Genomic DNA, 7,346 nt, shown 5'->3' with positions numbered 1-7,346 from the left:
GAGCTATTCACCTAATTCAAATTTTTTCTCTGTGTTGCTGACCCCCAGCCCCATGTTCTTGTCACTAAAACACCCATGATCTTTCTGAATACATTACATGCCAGGCACTGTGCTTTATGTACATCACCCTGTGTAATCCTCACATCTTTGGAAGGTAGAGAGAGGAACTATTATTGTTCTTTAAAGACATGGAACCCAGGAGTATGAAAGATGAAGAAACTGCTTCACGTTAAAGCCCAAACCATAATTTGATTCCAGGATAACAGAATCCAAAGCTTAATTCATGAAATTAGGTTATTTGTTTCATACCAGGTTATTGGCTTTTTGTTTTGCCTGTTCAGGGTAATAGACTGACTTAAAGATTTCCAGCACAGTTTTGTTACAACAAATGATAGAATGTCTCTAATCCTTTGCCTCACTAGAGTCATGTAGATGCTAATGTTAAGATCTTGTTATATTGTTTCCAACAGACATTAGGAATGTGGTATTGTGGCAGGTAAAGGGTCCTTGGCTCTCCAAAGAATTCTCTATCTAAAATATCTGACATACAGAACAACGAATAAAATTACGGTAGGTAAACTATGTCCATTTGTTCAAGTCATCCAATACTCTTCTGTTATTCTGAATATAATTTTGTTGCAAATCAGGCTTTGCAAATTTGTCTTCTGAGGGATTCTAACTAATTAGTGCCATATGTGTACATATAAGTATCATGGTGATCATGTTTCAAGGATCACCTTGAATTTGACTGTCTTTTAAGCTATTATTTTGAAGTTGCCTGGTGCTGCTCTTTTGGCTGGCATTTGCATATGTTCACAATCTATATTTAATCAATATTCTCACTCACCACCCAGGATGCTCATGATTCTTCCTAGTTCTGCAAAGTTCTTTCTCTCTTGTAATAAAACCAACAATTTGTTTGGCAGCACCACTAACGGTTCAGATCCATGGGTCATTATTGGATCCTAGCCACTTACTGACTTAGAGGGCCAGTAAGTCTTTTGAAGTGTTTACCAGACTACTTTTTTTTTTTTTTTTTTTTTTAGAGAGGGAGGAAGGGAAGGAAAGACAGAGAAGGAAGGAAGGATGGAAGGAAGGAAGGGAAACATTTTTAAACATTTTCTTGTTTTTATTATATTTTGTTTGTTTGTTTGTTTTTTACATGGGCTGGGGCCGGGAATCGAACCGGGGTCCTCCGGCACGGCAGGCAAGCACTCTTGCCCGCTGAGCCACCACGGCCCGCCCTAGACTACTTTTTTACAAAAGTCTTCATTTTTGTTTTTTTTTGTTTCAACAAATCATTTCTCAGATGCTCTCATTTGTCAGAGAAGTCACTTTCAGATTTCTCTCTGATTTCAAGCTATTAAACTTTTCAAAATGCATAGAGGTCCACTGCAAAAGAATTGTGCAAAATTGCTTCCTGATACCTCTCATATCTTTTTAACTAATTTAATCCCTTTTCTTTCAATTATGAAGCACTTGATTAATGTCCTCCAGGGCTTTCATGACATTAAAACCCTTTGATAAGAACTGCAGATGCAAAAAATTGCCATCACTTTAATATTGTCAAAGTGGGTTAAAAACATGGACTTATGGAGGCAGCATGGCCCAGTGCTTACATATTCAGGTTCTGGAGTCAAAGAGATTCCTGGTACAGCCACACTGGCCATTTGACCTTGGATCATTTAGCTAACTTCTCAGAATTTCGGTATCTTTAAAATGATAAGTATAATAATACTGTCTTAATTCCTTTGAATTCTTGAGACAAGAATGCATGCAGAGCTCCAGCATAACCTTTTGCCCCATATTAATGCTCAGTTCATTATCAATAGCTCCCTTCATCATTCAATTGAACACTTGAAAAAGATGTGCAAACTAGCCAAACAAAGGAAAGGAAAAATATCAGTAAATAAGTCATCCTTGCTAACCATCAGACTGGGCAATATTTTAAAAGAATAATAATCTCCAGGGTGCTCTATAGTTTAGTGAAACAGGTATTCTCCAATTCTTGCTGGTGGGACTCTTTGGGCATCAATTTTTCTTTTTCGTCTCATCCTTCCTCCTCTCCACATCTGAATCCTATGTTAATAATCCCAATGCTTTCTTTTTTACAGAATTTATTATCACAATCACTCTCTCTCTCTCTCTCTCACACACACACACACACTGCATATAAGAGAGACAGAAATAGAGAGAGAGAATTAATGTTAGTTGTTTTGCACTTTGGGGATTTACTTTTTCAACATACTACTACAGTGTATTGTTATACTTCATTATTATGTTTTATTGTCATATGTATCTTGCATGGCTATAGTTCATTAATTTTGACTGCTATATAATATTTCATTGGGAGTGCATAACACAGATTATTCTTCAGTTCTACAGTTGATGGATACTGGAGATGTTACCAGAATTTTGTTCTTGAGAATATTCTTGTACAGGTACCCTAGCACGTGAGCAAAGATACCTCCTTGGTATATACTTGGGAGTAGAATTACTTAATCATCAGGTGTGTAAATGTTTAATTTTAGAATAGACAGCAAAACTGTCTTCCAAAGTGTTTTCACCAGTTTAAGCTCCAAATAGCAACACTTAAAAGATGCAGATGATCACCTTCAGTGCCTGCTATTGTCAGAGTTCTAAGTTTGCCAGTTGGATAGGTGCAAAATGGTATATCATCATAGTCTTTATTTGCTTTTCCTCAATCATTAAGTTTCATATTAGTTCAATTAAAAAATATATATATATATACAAGATCCTTGTGGAATGTTGGTTCATATTTTTTTAATCCAATTTTTGTTTTTATTGTTTGCAATTCACATCACGTGTCTAAAAATCTGAATATGCTTTAGCATCACAGTTTTAATCTAGGAATATATCATTTGGTGATAAATTTTCAAAGAAGTATGCCTGAAGGCATTCCCTTAAGCTATGTTTGTAACAGCAAAATACAGTAAAAAAAAAAAAATGAGGATTGGCTAAATAAATTATGATGATAAATAAAAAGGATTTTATGTGTATGAAATAATAACAGTGATTGTGTGTATGAAACATAATGTTACATTGTATTAAGAGAAAAAGGTATAGGTATATCATGATTTCATTTTAGAAACACATTGAGGAAATGTGCTCTATGTGTATGTTTGTGTGTATTTAAAGGCTAACAAAGGAAATAGATACACTAAGTAACATTAATAATTCTTGCCTCTGAATGGAGAGATTTAAAATAATTCATATTCTGTCATTTTTACCTATTTTTTCTATTGGACATATTCATTATTATGCATGTTTATTCTTTAGATACATAACAGCATAGAAATCTTAGTTGTTATGCTGGTTTGAAACTGTTATGTAGCCCAGAAAAGCTATGTTCTTCTAATTCAATCTTGTGGGGACAGACTTATTATTGGGTGGAACCTTTTGATGGGATTGTTTCCATAGAGATGTGACCTACCCAGTGGTGAAGCGGGACCTTTTGATTAAGTTGTTTCCATGAATATGTAACTTGCCCAATTGTGTGTGGGACTTCTTGGTTTGGTTTTTCCATGGATATGTGACTCTGCCCATTCAAGGTTGGTCTTAATCTGCTTATTTAAGAGAAGGATATTTTGGAGAGAACATAGATATTTGGAGATGCAGAAGGAAAATGCCCCAGGAGATGCCAGAAGGATCCGCAGGAGATGAGAGAGCTGTTTGAAACCACAAGTTGGGATAGAAGGACAGCAGATGTCACCATATGCCTTCACATGTGACAGAGAAGTCACAGAGGCATTTGATCTTTCTTGAATGAAGGTATGCTCTTGTTGATGCCTTAATTTGGACATTTTCATGGCCTCAGAACTATAAGTTTGTAATCTAATAAATCCCTTTTGTGTATTTCTGGTATATGGTATTCTGGCAGCATTAGCAAACTGAAACATAGCTTAAGGAAAGGTTCATAGCCAATAAGTGGCAGAGATGGGCCTACAACCCAGACATCCCCAAATCGTCTCACTCTTAGCATAGGTTCATTATTCCTTCAATTCACTGGAGTCCCACTCCAGGAAGGCTGGTATCAGTGCCTTTTGATAAAGTGTTAATCTTTGAAATGTTAGTGAGAGAGTCTCTCCCTGCCTAACAGTGGTTATAATTGGATGTGCGGCTAAAAAGGAAAATCATGGGATAATAATAAATTGGGGATGGGGTTGAGTGGGAATACACCTAACTGTTCTCATGGATATAATTAATGTGAAATTAAGGCTTTGTGTAGAGTCACTCTAAGGAAAAATGATTCTTTCTCAGTCTTCAGATATTTTTTGATATAAAGAAAGATTTACTATTAACAAATTTTAAATGCCATTTCTCCACATGGTCTCTGAGTAGTCTGATGACAGATTAGCAAGGCTATCTTTAATCTAGAGTTTGACTCACATAACTGGTTGTAAAAATGTCATTGGAATTTTTGGAGAATGAACATCAGGTATTTTTATTAAATTGAATTTTACTATTTTTCAATTCCTTATTTTCATCAGTATCTCTTTCTCTCATGCCCTTTCTCATTATTTTACATATTTTATCATTTTTAAAACAACAGTGCTTTAATGTACTACTAGTAATAACCCACTCTAAGGAGACTTAGGAAAAAGACCTATCCAAAATGATGGCTGTGTTTCTTCTGAGGAGTGAATTAAATAATACTTCTGCAAGAAGGAACTGAATCACCTCAGTATCAATTTAACAAACAGCCTTTTTCTTTTATGAGGTAACTCATAGTTCAAAGACTTTTCACTTCACTAGTCCAAAATTTGGCAGGAAAGGAAAGAAGCTGACTGGTCAAACCCAGAAACAATGATTTGACAAGCTGCAATCACTCAGCTTATGGATGTGCAATAATCTGTAGAAAAGTTGCTTGATTCTAGTATTACATTCTTCACATCTGTAAAGGAGTTCGATACAACCACTTTTCTTTGTTAACTTTAAGCTGCATACAGGCAAGGAGATCACAAATTCCTGGGAAGCCATAACAGTCTGGGGGAAAGTTATGTTCCTCCTGCCTGGGAGAACTAAGTAGTACTTTCTGGGACTTCTTTCAAAGAAGCCACTTGTCTTCTCTAGAGGATGACTGGCTAAGATTTTCTGTATTCTTTCTTGGCAAGACCCAGACAGCTATATTAAAATAATACCAGGAAGTGACTGTGGATCTCACAAGCATTTGCTTGCATGGGGGTACCACTTTCTGAGCAGCTCTGTCCTTTGTACTAGGCACTTTCTTGGGAAGTCCTTCTTTGCATGAAGATCTGCTGAGCCATTTTCTGTACCACTTCCTGCACAAAATGAACTGTTTCTTAAGACTTGGAAGGAATCAGTACTTTTAGAAGGATCCATCACTTTTGATGCCTTCACCTGTTCTTTTGCTTCTTTTCCGGAAGGACAGAGCGACATATTCAGGGAATCTTTAAGCTTCTGAGGCTCAGGTTTTGGATTCATGGGCATTATGTTTTTATCCTTTCCTTCTTTCTTCAGAAGTCACTTACACAGAGCTTTGTTCTCACAATTTGCATTACACACACACTGAAAATCTCGTGCAGAACTCATTGGCTTTGTGTACCTCCTCTATTTAATATGGTTCTGGATGTGTCTAGATAAGCCAATCCTCGGTAATCTTGCTGGGGGTGGTTTCTTAGCCTGTAAGTGGTCATTCAGGCACTTCAGATTGCCCAGGTTTTCAATCTCCAAACCTCAGGTGGTTGCCCAAACCATTGGCACAGAAAATGGGCTTGACAAGCCAATCACCCACACGATAGGACTCCTGGAAAATCTGGAACAAGAGCTTACACCTCTCACTGGATTCACAGTTGCCATTCTCAGGATTCTCTGGCTTTTACAGTTCCTGGGGAGTTACCAGTAAATGAGAAAGGTCCATCTCATCTTGATCAAGAAACTCTAGATGACTGACCTTTTCAACTTCAATGGAGAAAGAACTGGCAGTAGAACAGCTGTTCGATTTTTGGCAACTTGGTTTTCCAGGAACTTTTTGCTGTTGACTCTTGAGGACCCAGTTTTCCAAGCACTTTATGTTACCCAAGACATTACAGAAGAAATTGCAGGCTCTGGAGACTATTTTATTAGTCTCCAAGATCTGCTTTTGGGAGACTTCGTTCTCGGAGTTGGGCACGTGAGGAGCCTGATAACCATTAGCAGATTTGCTTCCAAGGGACCATTTGTTAAGAGGGACAACTGTGGAGCTAGAGAATGACTTCTATTCTGTCATTGGTATATAACCTCTTTTCTCCAGGAAGGGCTAGATATTTGATGAGCTAGCATGAGATATTAGGAGATCAGGAATTAAGATGATCTTGAGGGACCCAAACATGGTTTTAGTCTGGTACAAAGCAGTTGTGCCTGCATCAAAAAGCAGGACTATAGAATCTTCAAACTGCCCAGTCTTTCCATGCACACACAGAGACTTGATTTTGGCTAAATCTCTGGTTTGGGTGCACTCCGATTGATGAATACAACAACTGAATCAGCAAATAACCAGTAGAGCTGTTGGACTTGCTATTAAGTGTCTCCTCTTTAAGCTTATGGATGAGGGCTACCTGCTCATACAGCCACACCTCAGGGCTATGAAGGCTTATACAGCTGTGAATCTGAGCTTTGACTTCTTGTTATGTCAAAGGTTTTTAATTAGCTCTTCAGCCAGGAGAACTCCACCAATAGCAAGCTTCACGTCCCTCCCTCCCTGCATCACAACACCTCAAAAGGGGTTCTCTGTTACTGGAGCAACCACTCTGGTCCTGGGGTGTACTCATCCTGGTTACTGTTCCTTGGGGCATTTTTTTCTTTACTCCAAGTTTTCTTTCTCTCAGGCTGATCCTACCTCAAGCAGTAGGCCCCTTTATCCTCGACACTGAGGGCAGCCTGGAGCCGATTGGCCTTGACCACCTCATTCTGCCCCACTGCATCATCAGGCCACCCCCAAGGGGCAGGAGAGTGCAAGCCAGTGCCCCTACAATTTTAACCTTGGTTCAGAATATTCCCAAGATAGCGCCTCATTAAAACACACTAAAGACAAAATTAAAGGTAAGCAGCATATAAAAGGGGTCTAAGTATCTAGGAGACCATTAATCTGTTCTCCATTGAGCTGTTAAACCTATTGAAAATAATGTCTCAAACCCAGCGTAATGCATGCTGTACCATGATAAGAGCAATTGGATCAAAGTTTGTTTTTTTTAAGTCCAGGACCTACACATTGTTTGAGTCAAAGTGGACCCAAGGAGTTGAAGAGACACAAAGGGAAGGCAGGGCAAAGTTGGAAAATAATGCTGGGTCAAGAATTTAAATATCACCTACTGCTTTGAGTTCTT

The 7,346-nt window shown here is 38.0% G+C and overlaps 1 pseudogene; it reads right to left on the bottom strand.

The window, feature by feature from the left end:
• Nucleotides 1–4,893: 4,893 nt before the first annotated feature.
• On the bottom strand, nt 4,894–6,791 carry LOC143647846 (nuclear receptor coactivator 4 pseudogene; annotated as a pseudogene).
• Nucleotides 6,792–7,346: the final 555 nt, after the last annotated feature.

This window comes from Tamandua tetradactyla, chromosome 10 (genome assembly GCF_023851605.1).
Source record: "Tamandua tetradactyla isolate mTamTet1 chromosome 10, mTamTet1.pri, whole genome shotgun sequence".
NCBI lineage: Eukaryota > Metazoa > Chordata > Mammalia > Pilosa > Myrmecophagidae > Tamandua > Tamandua tetradactyla.
This window is presented reverse-complemented; position numbering and strand designations above follow the sequence as displayed.